This window comes from Excalfactoria chinensis, chromosome Z, assembly GCF_039878825.1.
Source record: "Excalfactoria chinensis isolate bCotChi1 chromosome Z, bCotChi1.hap2, whole genome shotgun sequence".
Classification (NCBI taxonomy): Eukaryota; Metazoa; Chordata; class Aves; order Galliformes; family Phasianidae; genus Excalfactoria; species Excalfactoria chinensis.
In genome coordinates this window covers 72,887,297-72,906,491 of record NC_092857.1, presented here as the reverse complement: position 1 = coordinate 72,906,491, position 19,195 = coordinate 72,887,297, and the positions used below count along the sequence as shown (strand labels likewise).

At 46.1% G+C, this 19,195-nt stretch overlaps 1 pseudogene; it reads right to left on the bottom strand.

The window, feature by feature from the left end:
* Positions 1 to 16,076: 16,076 nt before the first annotated feature.
* Positions 16,077 to 18,054, bottom strand: LOC140264405 (kinesin-like protein KIF2A pseudogene; annotated as a pseudogene).
* Positions 18,055 to 19,195: the final 1,141 nt, after the last annotated feature.

Here is a 19,195-nt window from a genome sequence, read left to right as displayed (position 1 = left end):
GCTGTTCGTAGGCCCTGGATACAGATGGGGCAGGCAGTCTTGGGTCTCACTCCTGAGGGCTCAGCGCTCCGGAACCCAGCACCGTGTCACAGTGGTTGCTGTGGAGCTGGAGTCAGCTTAGAAGTGGAACAAAGATGGGCTTTTAATATGCTGCTATGAGTGGAAGGAACATCTAAGGCTGCCATTACCTGAAAATGCCTATTGGAGCATCCGGGCTGGCGTGCAGCTATTGTAACACGTCGTGTCCAATTAGATCAGTCACAATGTGTTAAGCCAATGCCAGTGACACAAGAATTTATAGCAGTGACACAAGCACAGATATGCAGGAGAGCATTTTCAACCAGCAGTGGCCACGTGGAAATGAAGAAACCAGCACATTGTTCTTAATTGCCTTGAATTTTGAACTTTTAAAAGGCTTTGCATGACTGGAAATCCTGCTTGAACAAAATACGAGCTTAGGAGAAAGGAATGAAAACTGGAGTTGCAATGTGAGTGCCATGGGTATATCTGCACCCATAAGCATGGATTTAATTTTGATGAGTGGAAAAACGGATGGTATTTTAAATTCATTTCTGCAGTGCTCTTCAATCACCTGGATTCCTGAATAGAGAGTTTCAAGTAGGAGTGCTTTAATAACAATAAGGAAGTGCTGGATGAGGGAATGGCTTTGATTTTTGGGTTGTATATGTAATGATAACCATCGACTCATCATTAACTGGCAGATTTAATATTTTAATGGGAAAAGGAGGAACTTATTGACAGAGGCTACAGAAACCTGCAGCCTTTTGCGAGCTCTGCTTTGGATAGGAGTGACAATTCACAGCATTTGAAGTAGGTACTCAAAACCAGAGCGCACCTCTAAAAATGGCAATACTGTACATCTGCTCCAGTCATTTATAGAAGGGATTAATCCCTGTGAGAAAGCTACTAGAAGAAGAATCAAAATCCCATGTTTCTGGGGACTATGGATGCCTTTGCACAGAATAGAAACTCCAGGAGGAAAATAACGGGAGTTCTGCAGAGTTCACAACAGGCAAATGCAGTGGGCAACTGAAAAAGCAGACGAACTGGAAGTAAACATTTTAAATACAGTCAAATTCAGTAACTCAAAGTAGGAGTAAAATAACCCATACTTTTTCCTTTGCTTTTCTGATGCAATACCTTGCTGCCCTTTAAGACTCTGGGACCCTTTGGTGAGGTGTAGCCCCAGTTACATCTGATTATTTGTCCTTGCATCCTTTAAAAATATTTGCACAGGGCTATTTTATAATTCCAATAAGACACTCAAGCCTGTGAGTTATAGCACAGTAATTCACACCTGCTGCATTTAACAGCTCTCCGCCTTCTGCTTTTCTCTTGCAGCACCTTCTCATGAATTACTGCTCCATAACTCACTCCCAAGAGCGTCCTGTTGCTCTCTCGTCATGTTGGCATCTAATTGCAGCAGTTCTCAGGTGTGATTTTGTACACGAGAGCTAAAATTTATGCAAGTGCATCGTATGTATAAAGTATGTTTTTAAGAAAGACTCTACTTGGCTTGAGATTGCATGTTTTCAGCTGTGACAACTATTAACGTTTCTGATGGCTATGCATTTACAGGCTTTCATCACCAAACAAATGGAGTAACTGAGAGATTAAACCGACACAGTGATCAAATGATCAGTAATTTAAGAAGTGTAAAATCCTCTTCCCAAAGCACAAGAGTGCCTCTATATAGATGGGTTACCTGAGGGAGGTGCTTAGGTCCTTGACAAACATGGAATGCCACAGCCCTCACTGAGCAGAGGGATGTCCTGCTGCCAACCTGAACGCACACAGGCACTGAAGTCCCCTCCCAGCTCTCCCAGCCAAGTGCTGTCCTAGATCAGGACTCAAAGGGAAGGGATGTTTTGATGTTCATTTTGTCTGGTTTTCACATCCCAAGTAGCCATTCTAGTGAAACTACTCCTCAGTGTCCTCATTTCCCTGGACAGAAAAGGCTGAGCTGGCACCACAGCAAGAGAAAGGCAGCCCCATAATGTGGCAAAAAGGTTACGCTGGATTAGAACTGAAGTACTGTCAAAATGTTGTCACAGACCTGAATGCTGTGGTTTAATCAAGAATCGTGCTGCTCACAGCTATGTCTGGGAAAGGTCATTCACTGAGCAGCATCCAAAGCCATGCATCAACACTGCGACTCTGTTGTGCTAAACAACATGCAAATATTCCCAACAAAAACAGTTTTTTGTCAGCATGTTTATTGCCAGGGTTACAGGCGGTCATTACAACGTGGAGAGGAGAGGAGAGGGAGAGGGAGAGGGAGACAAGGGAAAAGGGAGAAGGGAGAAGGGAGAAGGGAGAAGGGAGAAGGGAGAAGGGAGAAGGGAGAAGGGAGAAGGGAGAAGGGAGAAGGGAGAAGGGAGAAGGGAGAAGGGAGAAGGGAGAAGGGAGAAGGGAGAAGGGAGAAGGGAGAAGGGAGAAGGGAGAAGGGAGAAGGGAGAAGGGAGAAGGGAGAAGGGAGAAGGGAGAAGGGAGAAGGGAGAAGGGAGAAGGGAGAAGGGAGAAGGGAGAAGGGAGAAGGGAGAAGGGAGAAGGGAGAAGGGAGAAGGGAGAAGGGAGAAGGGAGAAGGGAGAAGGGAGAAGGGAGAAGGGAGAAGGGAGAAGGGAGAAGGGAGAAGGGAGAAGGGAAGGAAAGGAAAGGAAAGGAAAGGAAAGGAAAGGAAAGGAAAGGAAAGGAAAGGAAAGGAAAGGAAAGGAAAGGAAAGGAAAGGAAAGGAAAGGAAAGGAAAGGAAAGGAAAGGAAAGGAAAGGAAAGGAAAGGAAAGGAAAGGAAAGGAAAGGAAAGGAAAGGAAAGGAAAGGAAAGGAAAGGAAAGGAAAGGAAAGGAAAGGAAAGGAAAGAAGAGGACAGCATCTCCTGGGAGCAGAGGGATCAGCCTTTTCCCAAAGCCTTGGTTTATCCACACAGAAACCCTGAAACAAATGCGCAGCAGCTTAAAAACTTGTAACTTATTCAAACACCCTTCAAATGATTTGCAAACATACGTGAGTTTTTTTGTTTGTACCTTATAAAATACTACCACGTTGAGGAAGAAAGTAAAGGATTTGCTCCTGCTATGAGTCATCAGAGAATAAATGCAATGTGCAGCAGCAAAGACACAGTGCACGCTCTGTGAAAAGAAGATGCTTTACTATCACAGGATGTAAGAAACATCCCACATTTCTTCTGTTGCTTTTCCACTGCTACCCAGCTAGCTGTCAGCTCGCCCTGCATGCAAAAAGCTGTGGTCACAACCCCCAGCATTAATACATACAACCAGTCCTTTCTGCCCAAAAACACAGCGAGCAGATGAAACGGGACGAGGCCAACAACAGTTTGCGTTTCACACCTCATGGAGCTGCACGGATGCTCAGATCTGCCCACACAAACTCCTTGCAAAGCCACACAAGCCGGGGGGGGTGGGAAGGAACGGGGGGAAGGCCAAGAAAAACCACACACAGACAAAATCCCAAAGCCTTCCCAAGGGAAACAACTGCTGTTCTTCAAGTAGGAAAGCACAGATGGGATCCGCCATAGTGAGGAGCCGAAAGGACTCGCATCCTTATGTAGAGAAGTGGGACTGTTGCCAACTCTGGATTTCTAACAGAGTGAAACTCTGCTTTTCTGAGCAGTGGAAACAACTTTCATTCATCTGATGAAGTAACAAACACAAAATAAGATCATTATTGGTGTCATTCTAAAAGAGAATAAATTCCAGCAAACTGAATGGAAGCTGTGGGTTACAATGAGTTACTGTATGAAAGTGGTATATTCTCCTCTCAGTGTTTTAATGAGACACAAGTCAACTTCTATTATCATGCATTTACTAGTCTTCCTGGCACAATGAAGCATCTAAAACTAATACAACTTATCTGAAAATCAGAGTGAAAACTGCTAATTCACAGACCAGTGTAGGTAGGTTTAATTCATCTCGTGGTTAGGAACATTCTGATCATGTTTAACACATGGAGAATCCTTTAGTAACAAACTCTTCTAATTACTGAATCCTTCTGACTATCCTCCACTGGCTGAACGTGTAAGCAGTGTGGTGCTTAAATGCTCTGAGACCCCGCTCTGCAAGGCGTTCATCAAAGAAATTATGGAGCTCCACGCTCATACACCTGTTTTAAGCCTTAATGATTCAAAGGACTTAACCAGCGTTAATTCAAATCTGATCCTACTCCAAAAGCCACACAGGCACGGCTGGTTTTCATTGGTTACCTGAGCCACCCTCCCCCAAAAGGGGGGAACCAACTCGGTGCTGCTCCTGCACTCCTGCACCCTTCTAACTGCACCGCACTGTGCCCTCCTGTGCTCTGAGCACAGGGCCAGTGCCAAGCTGTGGCCCTTCTGAGAGCCGCGCTACCCATGCAGTGCTCACAGACAGGTTGTAAGTGGTTCACTTTAGATTGTGAAGTTTGAAGAATGAGACAGATAATAACATTTGTAAACAAAATAAAAATGCTGAAGGCTGTTATCCCCTCATGGTCTGCGTAAGTAGGAGCTTGCTTCCCAATTACCTGTCTGTCATTGCAATGATTGATTTCAGCGCTTTATAAACAGCATATGCAGCCCTTCTATGTTTAGATAAGAGATTACAGGGACTATCAATCCTCATACTCTTGTGTACAGTATTAACACTGTCTAAAGCTAATATATTTCTATCATGGACCAATATTGTTTAATTATACCAGAAATAGTTCTGACCTGCAGAAGGGATGAAGTGCTGCTGGGGATCCACACTGTCAGGTACTGCTGAGAAATGGCTTTGGTTGGTTAAGTTAATTTCTCCTGCCAAGTTAAGGACGTAACGTTTGAGGATAAATAGTCACAGAAACTACTGGGATCTGAATTACAGTCTGTGCAAAGAATGCTGAAGAAGCTTTGGTATCGCTCATTGCTGGGGCTGTCAGATCGCTGCTGATCCCTTTCACAGAGCTCTTTTCTGACTCCCGACAGAGCAGCGCAGGTATCTGACTGCATGGAGGGTGCAGGCAGGAGTCGAGGAGAACTTAGAAATAAATCCCTAAGCAGAGCACACCCAAATGCCTGCTGGAAACCAAAGTGTGCTGGGTGTCCTTGAGCCATTTGCTAGCTCTTACTTAGTACGCACCTACATCTTAATAGCTCTGAGTGGCTGCTTAGCACCCAAAATCAGCTTATAGCAAAGAGAAAAGAAAACAGTGCAGCACTTTGTAGGACATAACCTTACATTTTCAGAAAAGGCTGCTGGATTGCCTGGTCAGCAGCTACAAACCAATCCAACAGAAGAGCGCAGCTCCATGCCAAAGCTGCCACCGTTCGCCACCATGAACACTGCAGCAGCACATGAGCAGCAGCACAGCTCAAGGCCTCTCAAACCATGCTATGGGAAGCACTGTCCTTTGGCACAGCTGCAGGTATGTGTCCTGCAGACCTTTCTGCTGCTCATGTGCCTGACCCAAAGCTGGGCAAGGAGCCCAGAACCAAGCAGCAGCTCAGCCTGGAGGCAAATGCAGAGCTGAACTGGCCTCTAAACATCCCTAGGGGCTGCCTCCAGTTCCTTGTGTGCCAGGGAGCTCACTGCTCATCCATTCAGCTCCAGAAAGCCCTGGGGAAAAACCCACATGTCAGTCCTGAGCACCAGGTAAGGGAACAGCTGGAGGGCAGTGGAAAGCAATCAGCAATTAAAGGGACACGTCTGGATCCCTGCTGAAACATTAACAATCTGTCTGAAACAACTCACTCGGATTCTAGTGCTGCAATGACTAAGCTTTCACAGGACCCGCTCAGTTTGGGTCAGAAGGTGATGTTAATGCATAAGTGGGGATCTACCTGAGAAATTATGTATGGGGAGTAGCCTGTGCAAGGTCCAAAAAAGACACGGGTTTAGTAGCACACAATGTGATCTGTTTGTGCAAGACACCGTACCTGAAAAACACCAAACATCGTAATTCAGTGGTTGCTGAACCTACAGGACTGTCTTCTCTCAATTGCTGTTAGTTCATCAGATTTGTACAGTGCTCACTGGTGGAATAAATCCGTGCACAATTCTAAAATTGCAGTTTTACTGCCACAGATTGACATCAGGCTGAACAGAAGAGCTGAACAGCAATGCTGTGGCACACATTCATACAGAGATATCTGCTTCCAAAGCCTCCTCAGCAGCACAGCAAACTGCTGCTTCCTATGACTTTTTGGACACGGAGCTCACTGTGTTTCTTATTAATTTGAGCAATTGTGGGCAGTTCTTTGCAAAGATATTTTTAATGGTATGACCAAGCAAGGCATCCTCTGAAAAATGCAAAAAAGAAACGAGCATTCCAGGGAAACGCTTTCCAGCTCAAACTTCCATGCTGTCACAGCAGCTACAGCAACTGCTGTGCTTGTACTTAGAGCCTTATCATACCCAGAAATCATCCACAGCTTGTCCAGCAGAGCTGTGATATTTCAGTTTTGGGAGAAAACCCAACCAGGGAAGGTCCTGGCTGGGGGACAAGTCAGTCTTCAGAGGTCTCAATCCAACCACTGCTACTCTGAGAACGTCCCCAGCTCAGAGGCGCAAGAGGAAAGGTTTCTGTATTATCTCTGTACTTCAATTAAGAGACTGCATTTGCTTTCCTGATATCTTACTTTCAAATCCTAACCACTGAGATATGTGATGCTCATGCACAACGTTTCAGAAACGAGAACCACATCATATTTTCCGTGAGCTGAAAAATGAAATACAAAATCCAGCTTAGAAGGGAAATCCTGTGCTGTGTATTCAAACGAAAAGATGCTGCTCTTAATGGGAAAGGGATTCTCCTGCAAACAGCTGTCATAGATAAAGAAGCAGAAGAGAGCCAGCAATATTTAGAGACATCTTTCTTGGAGCACAAGAGCTCTTGATTCCCATGTTCAAGACAGAGGGCACAGAAGGCAGGAGATGAGCATGGCTGAGCCAGGACCTCCCAGTCCAACCGAAACGTAAGGGGGAATGCACAGCCAGTGGAAGTAGAGACACACATCCTGGGGATACTTGGATACCAACAGAAGCATAGGAATGGGATCAGGAAAGTTAAGCTGATGCAGGCAAGGGATTCTAATGGGTGCACGAAGAACATGTGTAAGAAGGAAACTGCATTCCCTCTGATGAATGAGAAAGGATATCTGCAAACAGACAACATGGAAAATGCCGAGGTACAACTTTATCTTAGTTTCCAACAATTGCTCCTCCCATACTGTTTGTAACAGTTCATTTCCCTCCTCCACTCCCTTCCGCACTTATCATGCAAGTCAGGATGCTAGAGGACGGCGTTCAGAGCTCCCCCTAGCCAACCTAAGAACCCCCACTTACAAGACACCACCCCACCTCAGTCCCCACCCTGCAATGAACACATCAGGTCATATAACCTTTCCTACCCAAATTTACACCCCCCTCCCTGCAGAACACTGATCCCCCTGAGGCTAGTGCACTGCTTGCTTAGAATACATATGATTATAGATATATGTGCAAAATCTTGTTCAGAATACATTTAATAACTTGTTTTGGTGCACCTAATTGGTGTCAGGTGCTATAGTCACTACCTTTTCATTGGGCAAACTAAATCAAGGAACACAGTGTGGGGAGGGATCCCCCACAACACTCTTGCTTCTAAATTGGAGAGATACGGATGTAATGAGCAGATTACTAGATGGATTTGGAAGTGGCTGAATAGATGTATCTAAAGAATTGGTTAACAGCTCAATGTCCAAATGCACAGCAGTAGCAAACAGCATCTCTCAGGAGTCCACACTGAGAGTAATACCATTTAGAAGCTTCATTAATGAGACAGTGGTGTTGCGTGTATCCTCCGCAAGTCTATGGATGACATCAAACTGAGTGGTGAAGTTGAAACAAGAGAAGGAAGGGATGCCATTCAGACAACCCACAAGAAGTCAGCCCATGTGCATCTCGTGAAGCTCAACAAAGTGCAGCACGGCACCCTGCATAAAGGTTGGGGTAATGCCCAACACCTGTAAAGACTGGGAGGGTGACCTGAATGAGAGCAGCACAGTGGATAAGGGCTTAAGAGATGAAAAGCTGGATACGAGCTGGCAACAAGCACTTGCAGCCCAGAGGCAGTCATATTCTGGTCTGCATCCAAAAGAAGCCAACAGGGTGGGGAAGGTGTTTCTCCCCACCTACTCAGCTCTCAGGAGACCCCATGTAGAGTACTGCATCCAGCTGTGGGGTCCTCAGCACAAGAAACATGTAGATCTATTACTGAAAGTGCAGAGAAGTACCACAAGAATGATCAGAGCCACAAAAGTCTCTTCTGTGCAGAAAGACAGAGAACTGAGTTCCTTCGGCCTGCAAAAGAGAAGGCTGGGGGGGAAACCTCATTGAGTCATTTCAATAGTTAAAGTGGGCATATAATAAACACGGAGAAAGACTTCACAGGAGCCTGGATAAGCGGTGGTTGCCCAGAGCTATGGGTGCCCCACACCTAGAGGCAGGTGTTCAAGGCTAGTTTGGTTAGCAGATCTGAACATCCTGATCTAGTGGGAGGTATCCCTGTCTATGGCAGGACAGTTGAAATGAGATAGTCTTTAAGATCCCTTACAGCACAAACTGTTCTCTCAATCGAAAGTAAACATTCATTCATGTGATGCTTAGCATAGCAGTAACTGAGGCTTTCATACAACTAGCGTTAAATCTACAAGTAGTAACATTCAGGATTTTTATTAGACATTCTTAGTCAATTAGAAATCCATCAGCAGAACAGTTTCCTCTTAAAATGCCTTCCTTGTTAGTCGAGGTATAAATGCAGCTAGACCCTTACAGAATCACAGAATCACAGAATCACAGAATTATAGGGGTTGGAAGGGACCTCTAGAGATCATCGAGTCCAACCCCCCTGCCAAAGCAGGCTCCCTACACCACGTCGCACAGGTAGGCGTCCAGGCGGGTCTTGAATATCTCCAGAGAAGGAGACTCCACCACCTCCCTGGGCAGCCTGTTCCAGTGCTCCGTCACCCTCACCGTAAAGAAGTTCTTGCGCACATTCGTGCGGAACTTCCTATGCTGGAGTTTCAGCCCGTTGCCCCTAGTCCTGTCCCCACGCACTACTGAAAAGAGACCAGCCTCGCCACTATAGCTCCCACACCTCAGGTATTTATAAACCTGGATCAAGTCCCCTCTCAGCCTTCTTTTCTCAAGGCTAAACAGACCCAGTTCCCTAAGTCTCTCCTCGTAGGGGAGATGGTCCAGGCCCTTCACCATCTTTGTGGCCCTCCGCTGGACTCTTTCCAAGAGATCCCTGTCTTTTTTGTACTGGGGAGCCCAGAACTGGACACAGTATTCCAGATGAGGCCTCACCAGGGCAGAGTAGAGGGGGAGGATCACCTCCCTTGACCTGCTGGCTACACTCTTTTTAATGCACCCCAGAATGCCATTGGCCTTTTTGGCTACAAGGGCACACTGCTGGCTCATGGCCAACCTGTCGTCCACCAGGACACCCAGGTCCCTCTCAGCAGAGCTCCTCTCCAGCAGGTCTTCCCCCAACCTATACTGGTGTATGCAATTATTTCTACCTTGGTGCAGGACTCTACACTTGCTTTTGTTAAACCTCATCCGGTTTCTTACTGCCCAGCTCTCCAGCCTGTCCAGGTCTCGCTGAATGGCCGCACAGCCTTCAGGTGTGTCAGCCAATCCTCCCAACTTCGTGTCATCAGCAAACTTGCTGAGGGTGGCCACTATCCCCTCATCAAGGTCGTTGATGAAGATGTTGAACAAGACTGGACCCAGCACAGACCCCTGGGGGACACCACTAGTCACAGGCCTCCTGCCAGACACCGCACCGCCAACGACAACCCTCTGCACTCTGCCAGTCAGCCAATTCTCGATCCACTTCACCGTCCACTCATCTATCCCATACTTCCTCAGCTTTGTTATAAGGATGTCGTGGGGGACCGTATCAAAAGCCTTACTGAAATCAAGGTAGACTACATCTACCGCTCTCCCCCCGTCCACCCAGCCAGTGACATCTTCATAAAAGGCCACCAGGTTGGTCGAGCACGACCTCCCCTTGGTGAACCCATGCTGAGTACTCCTGATAACCTCCTTTTCTCCCAGTTGTCTGGAGATGGCATCCAGCACAAGCTGTTCCATCACCTTCCCTGGGACAGAGGTGAGGCTGACTGGCCTATAATTACCCGGGTCATCCTTCTTGCCCTTTTTGAAGACTGGGGTGACATTGGCCATCCTCCAGTCTTCAGGCACCTCCCCAGTTCTCCAAGACCTTTGAAAAATTACAGAGAGCGGCTTAGCAATGACCTCCGCCAGCTCTCTCAGCACCCGCGGGTGCACCCCATCAGGTCCCATGGATTTATGGACATTAATGTTTATCCTTATCTTCATCTATCAAACTACATGCAAAAACTTTTAAAGGGTTTAAAAGCAGTTTTAAAGAATATCCTACACCTCTTTGCAGGTTGGTCAACACAAGAATAGGACCATGAGAGAGGGAAAAAGAGACATGCAAAGCTTAACTGAGGAAATATCAGAGATGGAAACATTCTTGCTTAGATTTCTTTCTTTAGATGGATGATGGAGTTGTCTTTGATCCCCTCTCCATACAATGACTACATGGAGGATGGCAGACATGAACCCACTCAACAGAAAAGGCCAGGGGTGAGCCATGCTCTATTGAGGGTCAGGAAAAGGAGAAGTGTCACAGGGAGCATCTCCCACCAGCCAAAGACAGGGAGAGTCTGCAAGAGGAGGGAATGAGTATCCAAAGCAAAGTTTGCATTCTGATGTTCTATCTCAAGAGGTTCCTCACAGTGCTTGAAAACCACAAAAATTAGACTACAAACAATGTAAGAAAATCCAGACCAGCATGGTACTCTACTGCTCTAAGTAAGGTCTGTGCAGAGTCAGCTCCCAGGTGATGAGCAAAACCAGTGAAGTCTAACAAATGAGAATGAGTTTAAGCGTCAGTCGCAGGATGAGCCACGGAGGAAAGCAGGCAGGTTATTACACAGCAGCTGTTCAGCTACTGCTTTGTTTCTCAGCATCAAGAACTCAGCACACTCAGATACAATGCCTGTGCTCAGTGGCTGTAGGACTCTGTTTGTAGTCAAAACCCAGTGCTTCTTTCTGACATTCTGATTTAACCACAAGAAGTAGAGAAACATTCCGGTGCATGATGCTGTTCAGCTGCTAGGATTAGGAGAAGGAAGAGAAGGATCGTGATCTTTGGTTCCTTAACACAACTGGAGAGCAGAAATTACCTCAAGTAAAACCTAAGTCCATAAAACTAAGAATGGATCAGATTTTCAGCAAACTTCTGTCCCTTGTAGCAGAGGCAAATTCACATTCCTGGTTAGTCAGCACCCGAACTGCACTCCAAAACACAAAACCAGATAATCTTTCAAACAAAACTGCTTACATTCTGTGCATAAGTGCCAAAACTTTATTCATTTACCGAGGGTGCAGAATCAGCCATTCAAAACTGATCTCATTCAATAAAAGCTTCTTCTGAATTGAATGAGTGGATACAGCCAGGGCTCACAGGATGAGCTGATCCCTCCTTTCCAACAAAGGGAGCAGAAATATGGCTCCTATTGGGCATGGTGGAGACCACGCACTTGGTCTTGTGTTCTCCTTCCTCCTGTTTGCTTCAGGGTGCTTGCATTTTGCTGCTGAGCCCCAAAACAGCATTGAAATGAGGAGGGCAACTCTGCAGCCAGCCCTGTGCCTGACGGAATTGCCAGGAATTCTCGTTCTAGTTTGTAGATGCGTCCCTGCTTGCTGTTTGGACAACACTGTGATGCAGAATCAAACCTTCCTTTGCTTGTTTACCTCTCTACTGAAAGTTCCGCATGTAAACAGCATCTCAGCTTTCCTCTTCGGTGTATTTTTTTCCTCTTCATTTGAAATCATCTCCTCTCATGTCACATCCCAGTCTCTTGCTGAGGAAATGATTAGGAGGGCACAAGAAGAAGGACTCAATATAAAGGTAGAAATAAGAGAAAGCTTCAAGGAACATTCCGAGGAATAACAACATTGTTTGCATCAGGTATTCCTTGTAGTGTTAAAGCGGGGAGAGAGGCAGAATACCAGGTGCATTTCTTCAAAACATAATGTCTTTCAACGTACCCTGTGAGATATTACCTGCTTCTGTAGAAAAATAAAAGGAAACTGATTCAAATACCCCACAAATCATGGCTGCAGTGCATGTTTCAAAGAATCGCAGGGTTCTGGGACAAACTAGGAAATGGTACAGTGTGCAATACAATGCTGCCTGACAGCACAGAGGAATTTCAGCCACAGATGCCCAGTTTGAGAAGTGTAGGTATGAAAATTCAGTGTTTTACACGTACTTTTGGAGCTCCAAGATTAAACACATTCCTGGACACAACGATATCCAAAATGCAAAATCAAAGCATCTGTGAAAGTAGAAATATTGATGTACATCACTAAGCATATGTTGCTGACTGAAGCTGTTATTAGCGACAACAGTCAGTCTCTCCTCTGGAAAATCCCAGCTGCCTTGGGCTTTGGAAGCTGTTATTAGCGACAACAGTCAGTCTCTCCTCTGGAAAATCCCAGCTGCCTTGGGCTTTGTCTGAGCAGAAAGACAGAGAAATCTGAGTAATGCCTTGTGAGCTCGCCTCATGATAACAGGCTGAGCTGTAAGACTCCGATAATAATAAAGCCAAAAATACAGGGCTAGATTCAGCCCTGCTTCCTTGATGCTAAATTGAGCAAATTGCACAGCGCCTGCTGCAGAGGCAGGACCAGAAGGCGGCTTGTTCTCCCAGATTGCCTTTGCAGGGTACAGGTTATTTTGATCCATTCATCACAGCCCCCATTTTGCCTGACACCTCAGAACTGAACTGGAAATTGCAGATGCTGTAGCTGGGAATCTGGGGCTCTTCTGGGTTGCACCTCACTTGTTTCCTATCACATAAACACACACAAGAGTGTGTCTCACTAAATATATATAGATATTTAATGGTCTTCCAGCTTGGAAGAATTTCAGTTGCACCTTTCCAAATCTGTTCTGCTGCCAAACTCACAAGTATGATTCCAAGCATTAAGTAACTCCAGAAAGTACTAGAAGAATGGAAAAAAACTGTGCTTTGTGAGACACGTATTACTGCAGGACAACACGATACCGAGAGTCACAGCGAAAAAGGCAGTTTGAATGGAAGAAGCAGATGGAAGGCACGTGAATGTGAAAGCAGAGGGGGAAGCTATTGAATATTTCAGAAAACTAGTGGAGGAATCGATTTTGTTTTTCAGCTGAAATGCATCGGGTTATGGGTTGAACTGTCCTGTTCATTCAAGGGAACACATGGCCATCCAGCTGCCTCAGACAGAGGGAATTCAAACCTTCAAGGAGAACATGTGAGAGTTGGAACAAACAAGGAGAACACCTAACAAGGAGTTCAGCAGATAAGCTGAATCAAACCATGAACACACTGCAGCATGGATCCAACAAAATGAACCAGCAAACTCTAAGGAGTGTGGAAAATAAGAACCTGTTCTACAGCCAAAGCTGTTCCAGGCTCTATCGTCCTAAGCTCAGAACTAGGAAAACAGCAACTGAAAAATAAGAGCTATATATATATGTATATATATGTATGCATATGAACTACATCCCTATGTTTGTGGTAACTACTGTCAATTGCTGACAGAGGATATATACAGATATACATGTTTGGTCCTCGTGAAACACTCAGGCCAAGCAGAGGCCATACAAAGCAGAGGAGGCAGGTAAGACTCCTAGGAATTTTGTCTCACAGTAAAAGCAACAGTGAAATCTCCCCTAGAAGTGACAAAGGTAAGAAGAAAGCAGGTTTAAATCCTCACAGCGTAACAGAGTAGCAGTAGTTATGGTCAATCATCAGGCAAAAAATGACTGGATTAGCCATGCTCTGTCTAGACAACAGTTGCTTTGCTTGTTCAATCAGCTACAGACAGTTATAAACAGAAATGCATCCCATAGGAGTGTTTCAGATGTTTAACAGCCTAAGTGAATGGCTGACCTTACTATAATTAATTAGCAATCTTTATTTAATTGAACACCCGTGGTCACCAGAGCAATGCAAACCTAAAGCTCAGCACACTCATGTGATTCTGGGTTCATTACAAAAGCATGTCTGGTCCAGTAAAAACTAGAAAGAATTTTCATGAAACCTTTGCACCTGGACAGGCTGTGCCCTGTGTATGCGTGTGAATACGCCTAACCAACATTTCCAGATCCCAAGAACAGAGGGGTCCTGCAGCTACAAACTCATGGAAGCCAGACACAATGTCATACCTAAAGTACAGGGAATAGACAGAATGGGTTTTGCACTCTCTATATAAACAGGAGTTAGGTTTAGAAAGCAAAGGAAAATACGTAAATGAAGATCTTTAATGAAAGAAAAGAGGTCAATCAACACATCGTGTAACCACGAAAAATGAAGACAGGCTAATTTAGTTAATTCGTTTTGCATCTGCTTTAAACAGCAGAAGGGTGTGCTCATGAGTCACTGTGAGCTTCATGTGAGCAGCCCCTCGAACGTGAGTATAAACAAAGAATAAAATTCATTTTCCTACTCACCGCAAACCACTGCACCCTGGTAAGACTTTGTTCCAGCTCATTAACACCGTGTTTCTAGAACTGTGCCCAACTCAATTAATTCATAGCCCTTTTGCCAAAACAGTTCATGCTAATGATTTATAACTAATGCACGGCCACAGCTGTGAATAGCAAGAACTTAGACCTGGAGCAAGCACGGCGACAGCCCAAAGAGCAAACCTACCATATGCCCTGCATGGGAGACACGTCCTGCACCAGCTGGAAGTGACCGTGCCACTTCCAAGGGACTGCAGAGCCAGCATACTCCCACAGACGGCCCCACACCACGGGTACCAGGCCTTTACACCTGGTCCATTGCGGAGTCCAGCACCTCACATAGAAGAATCCAAGGGAAATGCCAGGGGAGGAACCTCAGCAACACTTCTAGAAAGGAGAAAACCCTTCTGTTGTAAATCCCTGCATACAACACACCTGTATCTTAATCTGGCAAGTAGTACCTATGTCTCATTGCATCTCTGAACGCTACAGGCTGCTGAAACCAGGAATGCCGAAACAAGCAGAATACCAACACACAAATGCTTGCAAGGTGCACTGAAGCTGAAAAGCACAGCATATTATTACTGCTAGGAGATGACCGGCATTTAAACAACACTCGGTGTCTAATAATTTCATCATTGAAAGCAAATTCCTGGCCTCTTTGAAAGCCTGCTCAAGTCCTTCCATTGACTGTCTCACCCACTGGATCAGATGATTCAACTGCTCAGCAGGATAAATGGGTGGATGGGACCAACGGCCAGAGAGAGATTAGACAGTGTGAGAAAACAGGGAGATTACCACCAACTAATTAGATACAATTTACACTATTTAATTTCTTCCACTTATTTACCTTTTCAAGAACTTACACTAATTAATTTCTTTCTTCAATAACACGCATAGATATGAGCCTGATGCTTTAACCCCTAAGAAGAGCGAGTTTTGCAGGGCATGCCATTGGGAGGAAGCACTGCCTCACACCATGAGCAGCATTTGCACTGATATGCACTGCATCAGATGGAGCACTGATGGATGCACTCATCAGGTCTCCGATACCGGGCACCATCCTGCTGCTTCCCTCTGCAAGCCCTGCAGGCACAGCTTCTCCTCCTAACCTGGGAATGCAACTTTTCTCTTGTTGGATTTTGACAGAACCCTTGAGGGGCCACATCTAGGCAGGTACTGACGAATATCTGTGTGTGTGTGTGTATATATGCATATAATTTTACAGGCGCGAGAGGGGAAACCTGCCCACATGACGTGAGATATATTCTCTGTAAATTCTTAGCTTTTCCTACAGGTCAGATCCTCACAACTGCAGAGTTTAACTTGCTGCAATGAAAAACACCTGGCAAAAAACAACAGGGCTATTCTCCTACAGGTTTCAACTACTATTTTCAAGGAATAAAAACTCAACCAGAATGTTCAGGCAGATGCCATTTAATGTTTCATAAGCACTACAATTGATGGGCAGATGAAGCAGTGGCAGCGAACAGCTCTCTGCACCCACCAGCCTCAGAAGCTGGGGTTCTGGCACAGCTTACATTGCACGGGACCTCTTAGTGCAGCTCTGGTTCCTGTCCTGTTCCTCCTTGTCCTGTATCCTCCTTTGGGATAATCTGACCTTTTCTCGAATCTCAGTCAGGATGCCAATTTCTTGATCCAGGAATGACTCAAACTGTGCAGCATATATATCCACATTCCTGACTGTTCTTTCAGCAACCTGTAAGAGTTCTTTCAACCATCGCAGAGATCTCTGATGCTTCTCCGTAACTGTTTCCTCATTTATCTCTTTTCTCTTTTTCAGGTTGTCCCCCTTGCCATTCAGAGTAAGTGCCTTGGGTAACGCTCCCCTGTCTGCCTGCACCCCAAACTGCTGCTGTTGTGGTAAGCTGGACACAACCTGGAAAGGCTGTTTGAGGGAATTTAAATCCACAACCAGCTCCTTCACACGGTTGGCATACCGCAGGGTGTTAAGGGTGTGCTCACAGGATCTTATTCCTGGAGAGACAGTGGCAATCATGCAGGTGTATGAGTTTTCTCCTATAAGAGAGTCCCTCAGGACTTGGGTGAGCTTGCTAGCCCTGAATGGGGTGTGGGCTTTGTTAAGCCCCAATGCCCTGATACATTCCTTGAGTGCCAAGAGGCTTTTATTAATGTCAGCCCCCTCCAGCCTCGTTCGCTTGTCTGCAGTTGTGACATCAGCTCCTCTTTCATTCCCAGCCAGATCAATTAGGGAAAATTTGGCATACAGCTGTCCTCTCCTCTTGAGTATGATCTGGAAGATGGCATGGCTCCGGGAGGACTGAGTGTTGGCTGAAGTCTGGCCTGCCATGCGGCAGTTGCTGCCTGTTTCAATCAGCCTGACGGCATCTTCCACGCTGGTGACCTCTTCTTCACACAGCCCTACCACGTGGGTCTGCTTCTGACCATCTTCTAGCACCCTCAGCTGCTTCTTCCCGTTCAGCAGGTCAAACACTTTGCCTCTATAAATCTCAAAGAAGGCCCCGTAGACCCCAAGCTCCAGTTTCTGGTAATTAGGGTACTGCAGCCTGCGGAAGACATCCTCAGCGACCAGGACATAGATTCCTTTGCTAGTGATGCTTCCCCACATGGTGTGTGTCTTGCCGCTGCCCGTCTGGCCATAGGCAAAGCAGGTGGCCATGCCCCCCTGGAAGATGATATCCACAAGGGGCTGGGCGGTGTGCCTGTACACCAACTCATTGGCAGCATGGCCATCAAAGGCATGGTCAAAGCGGAAGACCTGGTTGTTCAGATACTGTGTGAGATCCAACTTCTGCTTGGCTTCATGCACAGTCACCATGCCCTGGCAGGACACTGTAACCACATCAGTGTCATTGAGCTCGACCTCCCGCTGGTTCAGGGGCCGCTTGCGGATGCACACACTGATGCGGCGCGGCTGACATGGCATGGAGGTCCACGGCGTTTTACCATTCAGGTGGTTGCGGCACTCCTGGATCATGGCCACTATGTCAGTCCTGGCACGGAGTGACGTGCTGTCCTTCTGAACTGGCTTCTCCTGCACATCCAGCTGAGGGTATTCCTGCTGTTTCGGCAGCCTTTCCATCTGCCACATGCATGGTGATGCCCACCTGGTTGTGGACTGAGGCTGGGCAACCACAGGGCTCCCGCTGTCCCAACACTCCTCCACATTGATGGGCTGTGGCCGCCTTTCACTCACTGGGCTCCACTTCCTTCTGGCTGGCAGCGAGGTCTCGGCATTGCTTGTCGATCTGCTCCTTGGGGCTAGTTGAGGGTTGAGGTCAAAGATGACCTGGAGATCCACCTGTTTGGCCTTTCTGATTCCCTTCTCAAGCCATTCCACAGTGATACTGGAGGTGCTTTCATGGAGCTTTGTCACTACGGCCTGATGTGGGCTCCCACTGCTGCGCTTGATCTCCACACAACTGCCCAGCTGGATAAGCCCAAACTTGCTGGCCATGCTGTTCATAGGCCCTGGATACAGATGGGGCAGGCAGTCTTGGGTCTCACTCCTGAGGGCTCAGCGCTCCGGAACCCAGCACCGTGTCACAGTGGTTGCTGTGGAGCTGGAGTCAGCTTTGAAGTGGAACAAAGATGGGCTTTTAATATGCTGCTATGAGTGGAAGGAACATCTAAGGCTGCCATCACCTGAAAATGCCTATTGGAGCATCCGGGCTGGCGTGCAGCTATTGTAACACGTCGTGTCCAATTAGATCAGTCACAATGTGTTAAGCCAATGCCAGTGACACAGTAATTTATAGCAGTGACACAAGCACAGATATGCAGGAGAGCATTTTCAACCAGCAGTGGCCACGTGGAAATGAAGAAACCAGCACATTGTTCTTAATTGCCTTGAATTTTGAATTTTTAAAAGGCTTTGCATGACTGGAAATCCTGCTTGAACAAAATACGAGCTTAGGAGAAAGGAATGAAAACTGGAGTTGCAATGTGAGTGCCTTGGGTATATCTGCACCCATAAGCATGGATTTAATTTTGATAAGTGGAAAAACGGATGGTATTTTTAATTCATTTCTGCAGTGCTCTTCAATCACCTGGATTCCTGAATAGAGAGTTTCAAGTAGGAGTGCTTTAATAACAATAAGGAAGTGCTGGATGAGGGAATGGCTTTGATTTTTGGGTTGTATATGTAATGATAACCATCGACTCATCATTAACTGGCAGATTTAATATTTTAATGGGAAAAGGAGGAACTTATTGACAGAGGCTACAGAAACCTGCAGCCTTTTGCGAGCTCTGCTTTGGATAGGAGTGACAATTCACAGCATTTGAAGTAGGTACTCAAAACCAGAGCGCACCTCTAAAAATGGCAATACTGTACATCTGCTCCAGTCATTTATAGAAGGGATTAATCCCTGTGAGAAAGCTACTAGAAGAAGAAGAATCAAAATCCCATGTTTCTAGGGACTCTGGATGCCTTTGCACAGAATAGAAACTCCAGGAGGAAAATAACAGGGGAGTTCTGCAGAGTTCACAACAGGCAAATGCAGTGGGCAACTGAAAAAGCAGACGAACTGGAAGTAAACATTTTAAATACAGTCAAATTCAGTAACTCAAAGTAGGAGTAAAATAACCCACACTTT